The sequence below is a fragment of the Vanellus vanellus genome (assembly GCF_965231255.1).
Source record: "Vanellus vanellus genome assembly, chromosome: 2".
Classification (NCBI taxonomy): Eukaryota; Metazoa; Chordata; class Aves; order Charadriiformes; family Charadriidae; genus Vanellus; species Vanellus vanellus.
This window is the reverse complement of record NC_138906.1, coordinates 73,358,139-73,375,141: the sequence shown is the minus strand read 5'-3', so window position 1 is coordinate 73,375,141 and position 17,003 is coordinate 73,358,139. Positions and strand designations below refer to the sequence as shown.

The 17,003-nt window shown below is 42.2% G+C and overlaps 1 protein-coding gene across 1 annotated transcript in view; it reads left to right on the top strand.

The window, feature by feature from the left end:
• Positions 1 to 17,003, top strand: part of HIVEP1 (HIVEP zinc finger 1) — a 123,229-nt gene that overhangs the window by 53,412 nt on the left and 52,814 nt on the right. The gene's annotated exons all lie outside the window — the stretch shown is intronic.

Sequence of the window (17,003 nt, the reverse complement as noted above, 5' to 3'; positions counted from 1 at the left end):
AAGTGTTTCAGAGGGAGAATAACGAGTGAGTCCCTGGGCAATTTTGCAAGAACCGGCTGTGGACCATGGTGTTCTGTTTTGTGGGGCTTTTTAACCTTTCTTGCAGTGCAGTTAGTAGCTGGGTGGCGTTCTGAAAATCACACTTGATCTCCATCGAGAACTTTATCTGTGTGCCTTTACCCCAGGGTGTGTTCTTCTTAATAAAGTGAGTGTTGAGGTTCCCCAGTACGCAGCTTCAGTATTTCATGACAAAAACCCAAGAGCTATTATCTCATTGTGTTTAGAAGGGTTCCTCTTTAGTGTTTTCAAACAGAATTGATCAATGAATTCCTTTGCAGCGGGAAAGCAAAATCTCAAACACATATATTCTGAATATCTGCCTGAAAGCAGGGAGGAAATAAGAGCTGAGATGAATTGCTAAAACAAAACCGGTGAGAAGTTCAGCTCCTACGACCTACATCTTGATATTAGAAGTAAGAGTTATGAGGTTTCAGTTTGGTCGTCTTTTTCCAGTAGTGCTCAGTTTGACCTTCCCTATAACGTTTATTATTTTATATACCCTTATTATGTCAAATACTTTCCACCTCTCTGTAAATTAATCTTTTAGATTCTTCTCGTGTGGAAACATCCGCAGGCTCCTAAGTATTTGTATGGCTCTTTGAACTTTTTCTGTTTCTGAAATAGTTGTGTTATTGCTGTCTATATTTTTCCTGAAGCAACGTTTTATCTGCAAATTTTAACCACCCCCCTCCCACAAAGAATTAAAAAAATAAATCAGCAAAATGCCCAGGAATGAACCTGGTGTGCTGTGTGGTTATTTTCAGAGAATCATCGAGACCTGCGGGTCACTTCCTCAGTGTCGCACAACAATAGGTCATAAATTGAATGTATGAGTAGTTTAAACAGATAGAGAGATTCGACCTATTCATATCTTTCTGTATTTCAGCGCTTTGATCATGGCTTTTTGCCTTGGCATGCTTGTTGTAACGCAGCATTCCGGGTACAAACACTTTTCCACAGTCTGCAATTTGGGCTGGTAATGTCCTGGTTGGGTTGCATTGCTCTGGCTGTCCTGTGAGGAGGTGACACCTAAGGTGTCATATGATAGACTGGAGTTAAACTGTGAATTAAGCCCGGAACTTGAACTATTGGCATACTCAGAACTATATCCTGGTCATAATTTTAAAATGGTATCTGTTTTTCCATTTTTCAGTCCCTGTTTTACAAGGGTATTTTAATGAGTGCCATTGGGGTTGTCCCTGCTTTTGTGCTAAATTTGGAGTAACAATTTCCAAATCTTTTGTTTACTGTAGCATGTGAGGTAATGAAATTGCAGCCACCAAAATCTTCAAAATTATCTCCTAGGAGTCTGAAAGTGTAAATTTTATCCAGTTGATAATTGGTAATTAAGGTCAGATTCTGTTGCTGAATCCTGGCTTGAGTTGTTAATGAGTTCTTGTTAAGTAGTCAATTTGAATAAAACTTAATTTCTGGAAGTTCTTAAAAATAGAACAGTCACAGTTTGCTACAGTTGGAAGTAATTACTAAATCAGTTAAAACAAATGAGAAGTAAGGTATTAAAACACCTAAACCATAAACTTGACATGAATGGGGTGGGGGTGTTGGCTTTTTGTTTGTTTGCTGGGTTTTTTTTGTTAAGTATTATATGCTTAAAATTTATTCTAAAGCATGAAGCCAAAAACCTGACTACCTGTAAGAAATTGGTTAATCTTGCCTCAGGAGTAACCTGAGGTTATTTGGTTTGTGATTATGAATTGTAGCTACAGAAAATGAGAAGCTGGACAAGAAAGACTGCCAAAATTACGAAAGCATCAGGTCATCTGCTGTAGCAGTATATATTTTTATTAAATTTAGTCATTAATAAAATAATGTTCAATGTTTATTTACAAGGGAAAAGAAATGGAATATCCTGTGTTTAGTATTTTCCTACTTGCTGTGATGTCTCCTAAGTAGAGTCCTCAAATTATGAACTGATCTATCATCTTCTCAGGAAGGACAAAGCAAAAGAAGAAATCATTTCAGTGCGTCATTTCTACATCGTTAGACTCTGTTTATTGGCTTTGTATTGTACTTCATAGTTTTCTTTGGTTTTTTCCCCCCATGTACTATCTTTTTTCCTGCCTTTGTTCTCCTGTCTCCTTTTCTTCTCCCTCACACATTTCAACGTGGAGCAAACTATTTGCCTCTTATTTTTGAGAACCACAAAGAAAGAAAGAAATGCTGTCTGAGTTCTGTGCACAACCTGAGGTCTTCCCCAAGTTGGACGCATCAGAAGCCTGTGACCTACCGTGAGTCACACGGAAAATACCAGATATGTGCATTCTGTGGATGCCCACCTTGTCCTACCACTCACAGCCTTAAATATCAGCAGTGGGTGAATCTGGTGGCAACAGAGGGAAGCGGGAAGATCTTGCTGGTGTGATTCTTGCCACAGGAGGGGTCAGCAAGAGAGGAAACTTGAGAGGGGTTGAGGACCATCGAGCCCAGCCTTGCTCTTGGTTTTTCTGTGCTGGAAAATCTAGTCATCCCAGTTTTGCGTGATGGTTTATAACAATGAACAAAGTGAATTTGGAGAAGATATAAGCATTAGGGAGAAGAATATGTATTTGGAGAAGAGTAAGTATTAGGGAAGCAGCAATTTTTCCTTGGCAGGGAATCACTAATGGTTTGCCAAGGAAGTCCAAGGAAGGAACCCCCAAAGTGTAGAGGCAGAAGGTGTCCACCGTGAGATCTGCCACCGTCTGCCTTCCCGCTCCCCAGGTACCTGACTGTGGGACTGGCTCAGCTGTGTCATCAGTGCAAAGCGATGCATCTCTGTCTTCCATCGCAGGATGTCAGCCAAAGAAAGTATCCGATTGACAGCCGTGGACTGTTTTTTCCTCTCCCCAACACCTTTTCTCTTTCCTTGGCTGATGCCCCTTCGGTGTATATTAGGTTTGGTTGAAATATTCCTGGTGTTTAGTACAGCTCTCATAAGCTTTAGCGAGAAGTTGGCAGAGCCTTTTCCTTCAACACAACTCCAGGTGTGTAGATCAGGGAGACTCCATGGTTCAGTAGCAACTGTGAACCTCCTCGGAGAAGGGAAATTAAAGAGTGAGAGAAGTTGTCCAGTTGGCCTCATTCTCTCCTCCTTCCCTTTGTGCATGCAAAGTTTCCGATGTTATTTTTCTTCCTATTGACTGTGCACAATTTTTGTCTCAGTTACCCTTTCTCTGGCTGGAAATGTGGAAACTTTGAGCAGAACTGTATTTTAGCTGAGCTGTTGAAAAAAAAAATATATGAGAAAAATACTTCTGTAAATAGGTAAGACACTTGAAACCGAAATAAACAGATTAGGGTATATATGGGGGAAATACCGTTTAAAATCTTAATAGTTTTGGAAATTTGGGGCTGATTCTTAAGTCACTAATTTTAGTGCTACCAAGAAGATGTCCAAACAGGCATATTACAAAAAAAAAAACAAAACAAAACAAAAAGCAGTTCCAGGACATTATACTGGGTTTGCATTTTCATTGTTTTAGTCAAGTAGCACATTCTAATAATTTCTTCTCCCACTCACCATATTTTCCAGAAGTCGTTGTTCCAGCAAAACAAACCAAAAAAATATCTTACTGTAAACGAGTTAATAAAGCAGGATGCAAGTCCTTCTACTCTGTTGTGGCACAGGGTTCATTTATGTAAAATCTTTTTGTTAAAGGCCAAAAAAAAAGAAAAATTAAAAATATCTATTTGAGGACTTGAAGTCCCTGGATGCTCACTTCGGCACATCGCTATTGAAGCGAGCGAGCTCCAGGCTTAATTGTTCGCTTCCAAATGCAGGGTGGGATGATGTGTGCGGCAGCTTGCTGTGGCTTTCTCCCCCATGTTCCTCACCGCCCCCTCATCTTCAATCAGACGATGCAAAATCAAGTGTGAATCCTAAATAAAAAAGGAAAAAACACTTGGGTGATGTTCAGATTGCAGAGTGCTATCATTTTGTAGGTGTATAAGAAGCAGCTAGTTAATTATCTTCCTTAGCTTGCAAGTAGAGAAAGAAAATTTCACCAGTGAACTCAGAAAAATGAGGGAAGAGGGCTAGGTTTTGGGGTTGATTTTACTTGGTTTGGGGTATTTTATAAAGAAATCATAATGGTTTGCTGTTCCACAGTAATAGAAACTGTACTTCTTGTGGGATGAGGTGAATCTGAGTAGATAATACAATTTTTGCTTCATTTTTCAAAGCGTCGTTTAGCATATGAACAATGCACTTAACTATCTGTATAGTACCATGTTTGTTTCCTATTTATTTATTAAACAAAACCTTCTCAGCTTCTTGTAATAATTAGCTTTTTGTATAAAAGCTAATGAACTAAATTTGCAGTGTCAACATTCCCGGATTTTTTTTCAGGAGCTTATTTGTTGTCTACGGGTCTCTTGGAGGTAATCAAAAAAGGAATGCCAGTAGGATGCCTCAGCCTACTTCCTTTTATTTCTTGGGGAGAGAAGAAGAGAGAGGGAGAGAGAGCTCATTTCCATATTTTTTTTCTTCACATTTCATGCTGATTACGATCCAGAGCACATAGCAAATATTATAACAACACTCCCACCCCCACAAAAAAAAAAAAAAAAAGAAAAAGAAAGAAAATCAGTTGTGGTCAGGACTCTACTTTGGAGGAGTCATTAAAGATTTCACTGGTTTATTCTCTTTCTCTAAATTCAGCCCCAGAAAAGACCTTCTGGGGTTCCGTTGCAACACATTTTTGTTCGTCAGCGGCGCTTATAAATCAGGCTGGCTTCTTCGTCTCTGCTGCCTTTTACCAGACTTGTATGACCTGAGCAATTTTGGCATTTTACAGCGGTCAGGGACAGGGCAGCACTGTCCCGGACAGGTAAACTGGGGTGGCCAGGGTGCCTGCTGGTGGGACTGGGAGCAGGGATGCAGCATCAGCGATGTCCCCCGGGGCCAGCCAGAGCAGGCACGGAGGAGGAGAGAGGCGAGATGCGAGCAGGCTGCGCTGGAGACAGGTTTTAACAAGTGCCTTGGGACCAGCACAGCCCTGCTCCGGGCGGAAATCTTCATTTTATGGGACTCGGGGAAGAGGAGCTTGAAAATGGCTGGTGCGGTTTGCAGGGTAAGCCAGGTAGGTGCTTAAAGCTGAGCACAGCTTCACCAGGCCGGTGTGTGGCTGTGACCGGAGAATAATCCCTTCCCAATAGTGTGGACATTTGTCACTTGGCCACCTGTGAGTGAAAACTTTGAGTCCTCTATTTTTCCTGAAGAAATGGATGCCTCTTTAGATGGGAGGTTACCAGCTGGCAGGACACTGGCTGAACCTGGCCCCCAGGATGTTTTCCCACACTCCATCCCCTCTCCCTGAAATAAAAAGCAGTTGTTTTATACAGTCTTGTCTTACAAGGCTTGTCTGCCATTCGGCCCCCAAATTAACAACCCAAATTGGGGGGACACTTAGGTATTTACGGCGCCGGAGGGTTATGGTGTAGGACCTGTTGCTGTGTGCCGTGAGGCGCTCTGTAAGATCAACTTGCAATTTCTACCTCAGTTAATGGTTGGTGACTTAGTAACTCATGTCTAATAGTTCTTTAAAAGCAGTATAATAACAAAGCTGCAGCATTGCTTGTCATTTCGGCTCATCCTGATTTGCTGGGAGTGTATTGGTGAATATACAACACATTTTTATTTCCTTTTGGTATGGAACATCTCCCTTACGTGCCTGCTTTCCTCTGGGCGTTCCTGCCGAATGGCCCCGTCCTTCCCAAAATAGTACCTTCTAGCGAATCTGGACGGTTTAGGGTCATCGACCCCGTCTTGTTTTGGGTCATCCTAACCCTGTGTAGGGCGTGCGCAGTTTCTGGAGAGGTGGTTGATCCTTGCTTCCACCGCCTGTAAGGGGAGTGGCTCATGGACTGGAGAACACCACGTGCTCAGCGGGATACTGGGTACCTGGTTTTCGTCTCAGGCCTTGGGGGAGGATGGGAGCAGGTAGAAGAGAACAGTAGAACAAATCACTGGAGTGAGGTATTGGCTGAATAAGTGTATTTTCCACCCCCAATTTGTGTTTGCCCTGAGAAGAGAACATGAACTGCCTGGGGCTGTTTTGGTTGTAAGCCTCTTAGAGTGGCTAAGCCCCAGTTCATGGCTGGAGCACGCTATTAACAAGAAAATATCGTATCTTTGTGCCTTGCCTTAAGTTTGGTGCTTCGGGTTACACCTAGTCCTACATCAGCCTGTATTGACTGGTTTTTCAAAGTAGTTTTTCTTTTCGTCAGTCCGATTTCTGTTGCTGTTTTTCACTTTAAAGCTGTAGCTAGTAACATTTCATTCAGCGTATAAAAGAAAAAAAAAAAAAACAGGGCAAAAATAGATGATTACTATGGAAAGATAAACTCGCAGAGTCCACAGAGCGAGGTTTACCGTAACAAGTTAATTGTGGATTTTTTCAGGGTTTTTTTGATTTTTTAGCACTAAGTCCCACTGATGCCATTGTGACTGTTCATATGTTGGACTGCATTCACGCACTTTGGTTTGTAATATTAAGTTCTTGGAAAAACAGGCAAGCAAAAAATGAGACACCTTAGTTAAATTAACGAAAAGCTTTAACTTTGCGTTTAATGTTTAGTGATGCGAAAGAAGGATTTTGAATTTGAAGGGGAATGTGATTTTTGCAGCCCTATTCAAAAAGTGGATGTACCGAATAGCAGAAAACGGCAGCTGACTGCTGGTCTGGAAGAAGTCCTAAGCTGTGTGTCACAGGGAAGATACGTGAAGGTGCTGCAACACTGGCAGGAGCCGATGAGGAAGGAGTGGAGGTGGTGGCTGGAGGTGATGACCCAGAGGCACGTTCTTTGAGCTGCATGGTGAAAGGAGGATGGTGTTTGGGCAGGCTGGGTTTTAAAGACAGGCTGGAAATAGGTCAGGGTTTTAAAGATGAAAGACAAGAGTATTGAGTGAACTCCTCTGACACACCCCAAAAGAAAAATCTCTTGTGTGTAAGTTTATTGAGAGGCTGATATTTGCACATTTTTGCAGTCGATACCTGTTCCTTAGCAGACAAACACTGCCTGCCGTCTTACAGTTAATAAAAATGTGCCTTCTGTCGATTCCCATGCTTTTGATTGATCTGGGAAAAAGCATGCATAGTGAGGTGGCAGTGTTGCTGATTTGATGGAGTTATCCACGGTGGTAAAGATGAAGATGCAAATGAAAATGCAAAGGATTGCAAAATGACATTAGGTTGCTGTGCAACCGTATTACAAAATGACAAATGAAATTCAGTGCGGGTAAATGCAAAGTGATGTCCACAGGAAGAACATTCTAACTTTTCATATAAATTGAGTTGCTTGTTAACACTCGGGCATGAGATCTGGGGGTCGTATATTTGTGTGGAGAAGTCAACTGTATACTCACTAGCTGTCAAAAAGCAAATAAAACATTAGGAATGTTGACCGCAGAAGTAGAGAAAAACATCTGTCATGGTATGTGTCTGTGCTGTTCCTTCATCTTGAATAGTGGGATGGATTTTGGCATCTTCCTCCTAACTGTCTCTCCCTTCCTCACTTCCACCTCCAAAGAGGATAAAATAGTACTTGCAGAAGCTGCAGAGGTCATAAGTCTGTTGAATAGCTTTTGTATAAGGAATGGCTAAGTAGGTGAGGCCCTGCAGTTTGAAGGAGAGAGATGTGAAAAGCTCACACGGATTCAAAGCACACTTGGAGAAACAAATGTAGGAGTAATTGGTGGGACCTGCGAGGTTCAAATACAGCTGCTGGGGCGGGCTTCAGAGCTGCATGGGTTTAGAATCCAGGACTTACCGTGTGTCCTCTTCTGCTTTTCCCTTGACTTCTGCTCTTGACTGCTGCTGGATGGACTTTCGGCTTGACTTGTAGGCTTTTGCTTGGCTTTGTTCTTCACTAGCATCATCAAAATTTTTTTTTTTCTTAGCCAGCAGTATTATTTATTGTCCATCTTACTATCAGGTAATTATAATAACTTCAGTATCTAAAGTCCTACTAAAGATCTAATTATTTAAACCGTTTCCATCACCATTTCAGGATCTCGGTAGAGAGGTATTTTTTAAGGTACGCTGAGCTTAAGAGAATGAAGCTTTTTTTGAGCAGCGTCGTTGGTACTTTAGGTTCCTCAGGGCTGAATTTATCTACTTACATGATTTCTGCCTTGTAAACTCAGTAGCGTTTGAGGAACTCCAGAAATAGAAGAAGAAATTACAGAGCAGTTTGACCCCTCAGAGAAGCCTCCGCGCTGTTGTCTGGGGTGATGAAACATCCGCTCTTGATGTTCTACCTGTTGAACCAGTTTTGTGCCTTCCTGCGTTGGGCAAGCCCTCCCTCAGCAGCCTTCCAGTCGAGGACAGAGTGCTTTCGGAGTACCAGAAAGATGGATTTTTCCCCAGGTTGGCTGGGGAGTGGCTGGCTCGACTGTTTGCTGCTTTGGTTATAGGATCTGTGTTTGAGAAAATATAGAAACTAAAGAAATCTTTTGGGCCCCGCGTGTTGTTATTTTTACATGTGTTTCTGGTGAGTGGAAAAGGTTTTGGGTTGGTTTGTTTTTCTCAAGAAATGCTTGCAGGGAGCAGCGCGCTGGCAATGCACTGGCATTTATTCAATTTGTGTCAGGCTTTAAAAAGAATGAATACATGAAAACCACACTTTTTTCCAGTTTTGGGACATAAAGTCAAAGGCCAGTAAACCTACCCCGGGGAGGGAACCTGTCTCAGCGCAGAAGGTACGAGGGCGCTCACAGCAGTAGCTTGGAGAGGTGGTGAGCTACAGCGGCTCGTGGTGGGCTGTAATATTTTGTTTTAACTTTAACGTTGATACTGATTTAGGTATAGGGGGAAAAGAAAAACAAAAAAAACCCAAACAACGAAACAAAACCCAGAAAGCCAAAATTAAGCCTGGAACAGTGAATGCCCTAGAGGCTGTTAAATAATTATTAAGCAGATTTTAGTGATAGCAATCACCTTGTCCTAGGTACACACAGCTGGAATTTGGCAGCCGGGGCAGAACAATGCTCTCGCATCAGCATAGCAATAGTGTAATTACTGTGCTGGGTGGCTGATTAGGAGCTATGCAAATGCGACTGCAATCAGTACCTGTGTCTGTGCTTTGTTACCTGAGTGAGACAATGCGTAAATTAATTCTCTCTGGTGGCACCGCTCCTGGCTCTGAGAAGAGCACAGAGAGGGTCTCGGGTGGCCTCACTCTGTGGGGCAGGTGGGAAAGGGGCCACCTCTCATGGTGGCTCACACCGGGTGAAGAGGTGCCGGCAGGAGATGTTTCTGAAGACGCTTCACCTACACTTCTGAATTTTTTGTGTTTGGCAGCTCCTGGGCCCGTCCCCACAGGTGCCTCGCTGTTCCCTCTATCCTTCTGCCACCAGCACGGCAAGGCGATAGCCATCCAAAAATCCTTCCCCTGCCTCCCCGTGCTCGGTTTTTAATGAGTATAAAAGCCTCATAATAAAAAAAAATTAACAAATCATGTAAACAAAAAACAAAACAAAAAAAAAGTTGAAAGGTCCCCAATGGTAAATTGGTGACACAGGGACTGAGTTTGGGTTCATATGCAAAGTACTTCTGTAATTTATGCGCATACATCTTGTCAGCCTCATCAGGAGCCTTTGCCATGCTTAAGTAATATGTGATGGCAAGGATAAAGCTATTATATATTTAATTTATACACAACCTCTCCATTGACTGTTTTATTGTATATAGGGTATAGCTGTTCATTGCTGATACTAATTTAATCTGCAGATTACAGATTGTATTTTCAAATATGCAAGCCTCTTTTTTTCTTAAAATGAAGAAGAATAAGAGGAGGATTTTTATCTTCTATTTTCAACGGGGTTATGTAAAGTATCTGTCACAGGTTTTTCATTTTAAAATGCAAATAATTATATATGGCAGGGAGTATGATGAGCATTCAAAGTTGACATTAAAATGAAAATGCATAAAACTTTCCTGAAAAACTGATCAAACAGGTCATTAGTCAAGTTTATAATGACTAGTAGAACATTTTAAGATGTTTTAAATCTCATTTAAGATGTTTAAATAAGTAGCTGATAGTTTTTAAAATGACAGCTGCTCCTGCATCATCCTACTAGTTGCTAAGAGTTTTGAACTCACATAATTTTTAAGAGGTCTTTCCCTCCGCCCCCCCCCCCCCCACTGCTGTACGAGAAATCATCAAACCCAGTAGCATCTGACAAAATTAGATCTAATCTGTTTTACTCTGCCCTTATGGTAGGCTGGGGACATCCGTGCTATCAGGCTCAATGTTTGGGAGCCCACTAAGCCATGGTGCTGTGATTCTCTTAAGCCCCAAACTGGAAAGGAGAAACCACAAAACAAACTGTACGCCGAAAGGTGTCAAGTTCCCACACGGTAAAATTACAGAGAAGACATAGGGACGGTTTTTCCCTCATCTGATCTCTTCCTTTTAATCTTGAGCGGTCCTCAGTAAATTAGAAAAGGGAAATACATGGGGACGACAGAAGAGTGGTTTCTAATTAAAAGTAGATTTAAATTTGAGTGAGAAGAGTGCCTCGTCCTATGGGTTTTATGAACCGCCTTTTGCTGCTGTTTGCCAACTCCTATTGTTGGTGTTCGTTTTGTGGCAGGAAGGTGGTGGTGGGAGCTCTGGGCCATCAAATTGTGTCCTTAGGTGCCGGGCTCTGCCAGCCCCTGCGCCTTCTGACCACCGGGTCCCCTCCTTCTGCAGTGAGGGCTGGTGCGGCCATCCCTCCTTCCCGCCGCGAGCCCGGGGTGCACCAGGACCCGCTCCCCCAGCTCTGCCTCCTGGGTTTTGGGTTCGGAGGCTCTCCCGCCTGTGCCTGCGTGCGGGGACCTGCCGAGCCTCCGCTCTTCCCCAGGGACAGGCAGGAGGCAGCATCCCCACCGACCGCCCCACCAGCTGCGCCGCGCTCCCAATTAACCTAATGGGCTCCTTGTACAGACAAGACTCTTGCTTGTGTTTTGGGTTTTTTTTGTCTTTTTTTTTTTTTTTTTTTAAATTGGCTGGTTTAAGGAAGTCTTGGGATTCATCTCAGTTAACCGAAACACATTAGGGCTACGGCGTTCTCGTTTTTGCGGGTTGTAAAGAGCCTTTCCTCCTCCTAGTGCAAGGGAGAAGCCAAGCATCGCAGCCTCCTCGCGGCGGGGCACGGGCGCTCCTGCATCCTCCCCAGCCCCTGGTGGGTACCCTCTGCTGCGGGCAGGGTACGTCGGGATTAATCCCTGGCTCTGTCGTGGTCTCAGCCGGGATGGAGAGAACTTTTTTGGCAGCAGCTGGGGCAGTGGTGTGTTTTGGATTTGGGAAGAGAAACACTGTTGGTAGGGCACTGATGGTTTTGGTTGCTGCTGAGCAGTCAAGGGCCTTTTCTGGTCCTCACACCACCCCACCAACGAGTAGGCCAGGGGTGCACAAGGAATTGGGAGGAGAAACAGACGGACAGTTGTCTCCAGCTGACCAAAGGGGTATTCTGTGACATCATGCTCAGTATATAAAACTGGGGGAAGAAGGAGGAAGGCAGGACGGTTGGAGCTGTGGCATTTTGTCTTCCTGAGTAACTGTTATGGGTGATGGAGCCCTGCTTTCCTGGAGATGGCTGAACACCTGCTCTGCCGATGGGAAGCAGTGAAGGAATTCCTTGTTTTGCTTTGCTTGTGCGCATGGCTTTTGCTCCACCTATTAAACTGCCTTTATCTCAACCCATGGCTTTTCTCACTTTTACTCTTCCGATTCTCTTCCCCATCTCAACCGGAGCAGTGAGTGAACGGCTACGTGGTCCTAGTTGCCGGATGGGGCTAAAGCATGACAGCTGCCAAGGGGACCCACCACCTGGGGAAGCGCTCCAAGCTTGCATCAGCCTGATGTGGTGCATCAGCTCGGCGACGCTGCCCTTCCTGCCCCCGCCGCTGCCTGCACTGTGTGGGCACGGATGCTTGATGTGGTTCCAGTGGGACATGGGGGTGGGCTTGGGTCCCTCCGTGTCAAATCTGAGCTCTTCTTCATGCGCTGTGTTGGTCTCCACCACCCGTCCAGTGCGCAGGGTGTTATTTACTTACTTACTTACTTACTTATGGATATGTGGTGGTCTTCTGATGCTTTCGGAAACACTTCTCATACAGTGAAATGCGACGCGCTTTGTTTCTGGTGCGTTAGCCTGGTGGATTTTGATGGTCAGAAGATGGAGATTTCCACACCGCGTCTCAGCCTTGTTTCACTTGCTGTCTGAATTTAAGTAGCAATGGGAAATGCACTTGAACTTTCTTAAGTGGTTTTCCCAAGCTGTGCCTCCCCCCCCCCCCCCCCAATAGAAAAAAGGAACTTCACCTATGATGCGTTTTCAGTAATACTTCCCACTGCATATAGGGTGATGGCGTTAATGCACTTCAGCTGAAGAATGTTTTGTCACTGCAGTTTCTTCTCTGCTAGTGATCTATGCAAGAAAGTATAATAAAGCGGTATCTTTCGTTCTGTCCGTTGGAAAACATGCAAAGTGATTTTTAAAATTACTTTTCAGATGTCTTCTGATGGAGTAAGGTAAGAAAGAGCGAGTTTTTTGAGAAAGCAACAAGAAAAACTGTTGCCATCTGAAGTTGTTTTGCTGGAGGTACTTTTAGGATGACTCAGGCGTAAGGGTCTGAGAGTTGTTCTGCCTTTAACTGAAGGGGAAAAAAATGCTGACGTTTTCCTTCCAGCTGTTTTGGTTAAATGTTTGAATATAAAACCCTAGCCTTTCAGGCAAGATATAAACTCGTGTTTGTTAAAGTTTTGATGAAGTAGCCTGTTCTTAGCACCCAATATTGTGTAAATCTGCTAGTTTTCCACTTATCCATAAACAGAGTATTTAAGATTAAAAAAAAATAAAGTCCTTTTTATTGTTTCAGAGCAGAAGTTTTGCATCTTCATCAAGAACCCCCAAAAAAGCCTTTTTACAGTGATACAGATATATGCAAATACGGACAATGAAAAATTTTCATGTTTGGGTGTTTTGCTTAGGTTTAATGAACACTTCCCCCCCGTGTAAGCTTTCCTGGTGGCTTAAAAGTAGTCCTCCCCAGTGACTGCCACTCCATTCCTCTCTGTGTTGTCACTGTGTGGGGCGACTTGTTGAGTAGGACAAAGTCATCTCATTGTGCAGGCATGGGAGCTCTCTTACATGGGCAAAAAAGAGGAGTTTTCTAACGTGCTTTAAAAAAAACAACACAACACCACCAACAAAAAAACCCAAAATAAAACCCACAACTGTAAGATTTCTTTTGCTCCAGCTTAAATTGCTGTCAGGAGTTACTGGTTTCATATTTTGCAAACCTTACATTTTTCATTATTTTTGCTTTCTTTGCTGAAATTCCTACCCCTTTTTTTTTTTCTTCCTTAACTGACCATATAAATAAGGCCTTTCAATGTTTTTTTGAAAATTCCTAATCCATTTTTAATACATGTAAACATGTTCAGGTTTGTATAAGTTGATATGCTGATGTCTTTAAAAAAAAAATCTTTCTAAAATAGATTTATTTGTGGTGTAATTAAGACCAGTGAGGTTATTTCTCTCAGTGAAGGTAAAAAATAGAGAACGTCAAGCTGGTGAAAAATCTGGTTTATTTTTTCATTTAAAAACCTACCACAGCAGCACCGTATCTAACTCAGACGGTTGGTATCCATTTAATGATCTATCACAGCAGGAGGCGTGTAAAACAAGAAGCATATTTTACTGCATGCCGGTCTCTTTTCTCGCATTCCTAAAAAGCGCAGTTACATTATATATTTAAAACCCCAAGGAATTTGATGATATTTCCATACAGCACATACCTGCTGGGAGAGCCGTGTTGGACGATAACATGAAAAGGTTTAACACTGGAGTAAGAAAAGTCATTGCACCCATGTTGTTTCATTTTATTTTACACACATGCACGTAAATATATATATACGTGTGTGTATGTATAACTATTATATATTATATTACCTGTATTATGTATTATATAGCTGTACTTCGCTTTTTTGTGGGATGCCCCTGCCTAAGACGACCAAGAGCTGGCTCCATGGCTTGTGACACTGCTATCATATGGAATGTCCTCTCTATACAGCAGCACATACGAAGAGTTCCTCTCTTATCGTTGCTCTGCTTTCCCCCCCTCTAGTAAGCACTTAGTGAGGAGTGCCCCGTCTTAAGTGAGAGCGTGTCTGTCACCGTCATCATTTGCTTCTAGGTACGTGCTGCTCCAGAAGGCCGTCTGCCGAAGGTTGGGGATGTCAGGATAGCTCTTAAAAATAATCCGGTTGTTAAGATATGTACTATTCTGTCATTTTATGGGAAATAAAGAGGGTGCCGTGCCTGCCATGTATTAGAAATTTCCATTAGTTAAATTACTTCTTCTTATCCTGGTAGACATAAATTATACTCCAGTGATAAAGAAATGTTTCCTTTGTAAAATTTTCAGATTATACGGTATCTTTAGTAGCACAGGTTCGAATCTGAAATAATACTAAATCAGATGAGTCTTGGATTGAATAATATTATTTGGAATTAATAGTGGACTTTGTAGTTTTCAGTTCCTCCTGGGTTTTGCAGATGATTTTTAGGTAATGTATTTTTTCTTATAAAGAGTTTTCAAAGGTGTGTACTGTTAGTGTACCATATTCTTTCATAATTGTATTATCGATTGTCTATCTGAAGTAATTTGCCTCTAAATGTTTCACGTAATTTAATGAGACAAAGGAGGAGGAAATGACTGGGTAATCTAAATTTGATGGATATCAGCAGGTTCTTGTTGGCGTAGGCTGGAGCTGTGGGAAGAGCCATGGGGGGGGCTGGGGTGAGTGGTTGGCAGCCTGCTCTTCCCGCCTGTGCCCCGGCGGGTTGGGATAACACAGTTCTTCCCTCCAGCCGGAATTGCAGCGCTTTGGGAAGTTGTCATCCGTATAGGATCTGCTGTTGTAAAACGCGGCAGTCTGGGAAGCGGCTGCCACAAATTTCGGTCAACGGTGTTGAACCTGCCTTGGTGCAATAAGAAGAGCAGGTAGCGGTGAGATACGGGTGGGTACGAGGATGTAGTCCTCAATCAAACGTTCCTCAGGCAGACCCATGTTAAAACCTATGCCTCATTTACAGTCAAAATCAGCATCTCGGTTTCCAGAACCAGTATTGAATTTTTTTTCGGTGTTCATGATGCTCGAAAGTACGCACACCTCCATAGGAAGGAAGACACATATGCAACACAAATACAATTCATTGGGGAAACATTTCAGGAGATGCAGGAAGCGCAGGAGACTTTCTGGCTGTGCACCAAGTATATGTTTACCTAGTTATTATTTCCATTATCAGTGTTTCTTTGTTTGGGCTTACAGTCTGACAAAGAAGTGGTTGGGAATTTGTGATAGGAACTCAATTTATTTTTTTAGGTTTTTTGGTTGTTTTTTTTTTTTTTTAATAAGAGAGAGAGAATTCAGCTAAGGAGATCAAAGAATTTAATCTTTCTGGCAATCTAATGTAGCAAGCTTCCAAAATACTTAAGTAATTTTTCTCTGTAAAATAGGATAATCATGAATTTAAATGCATACATTTATTGCAGCATTTATGTGAAATATGAAGATAATTCTTTTAATAGTGAAACTGCAGTTGTGTGTGTACTTAAGTATATTTTGGCGACAAATGTTTTACATGCTCTCAAGAGATAAATACCGTATCTCGTGCATTAGATCTCTAAACAGAGGAGAAATTAGTTTGCTAGCCAGTCTGTGGGTTTGATTGCTTGTTGCTTTTTGGTAAATCTTACAGCTCCATTTGCAGGGTTAATTTGTTTATTAAAAAAATGTTTCTTTTTTTCCTGTGCGTTCATGTATTTCATCAGCTGTCACGCAACTTTGTAAGTTGCTTGTTCCATCACCTTTCTGTAAAGCAATAAACTGTGGGAAAACAGTATAAGATTGTTAGATACACTTTTCTCTGATAGCATTAGTGGCGCATTTATTAAAAGATGCTTTTTTTATGTTCCCTCTTATTTTTGTTAGAAATCGTTATTTACAGCCCTTTCTATTAAAAAAAAAGTATAGATACATACAGTATTTCAGCTGCAGCTGAAATCCAGGAAGATGTTAAATATCAAGTCTTCATTGTTTAAAGTCAGCCTGCGTAACTGGGTTGGTAAAGAGTTGGCGAAGGGTTCTTCTCTTTGAGTTGCTTATGTTTGTCTTCAGCAGCCAGTAAGTCAGTACAAAAGAGACTGCATAAAAACTTCTCTTTAAATACGTATGTATGTCTCGCTAACCTCAGAGGAAAAAGGAAGAGGTTTGGCTTGTAAAATTGTGGTGGTAGTCTTTCTCATTAGCAGCTTCATTTGCTCCAGCTCTGGGAGTCTGCCCAGTTAACATCCTCCTGAGATGTTCTGGTCCGTTCTCCAGAACAACGTACAGGAGAGGAATGATTGAGCTTTAGTGAGGAAGGGAACCTGGTACTGGTTTTCAAAGGCAGAAATGCAGAACTGGGCAAGCTGAGCAAAACTGGGTCTTAAAACCTGTGAGAAGGGTTTGTTTCAATTATAATTTTTTGGTCCTATTGAGAAGATAATTGTAAAACAATTTCAGACTTCAGCTGTGAACAAATGGTTCCAACGTACTTGAGTGGTTCAGCGCATAAATATTAAAGTAATTTAAACCCACTGATTTAAATGTCTGTTGAAAAAAGGACCATTTTCTAGAAACCTTGTGTTGTATAGAAACAGTGACTACAAATCAGACCGAGTAACAGCCTCCACGCTTGTGAAGAAAGAGGTGAGGACTTGGCAGAGCTGTCCTTCTGCTTCTACGTATGGTATCCAAGAAGTCTGGTATTTCCAGAGTTGTAGCAGCATGGTTGGAGAAGTTTAGGATGAATCCAGTTGTGTTCTATTCTTTCAATTTAAATTTATAAAAATGGCCCACTCCCTCCGCTCAAGAAAACAAAAAAGCTTTCACAGGTGTTCTGG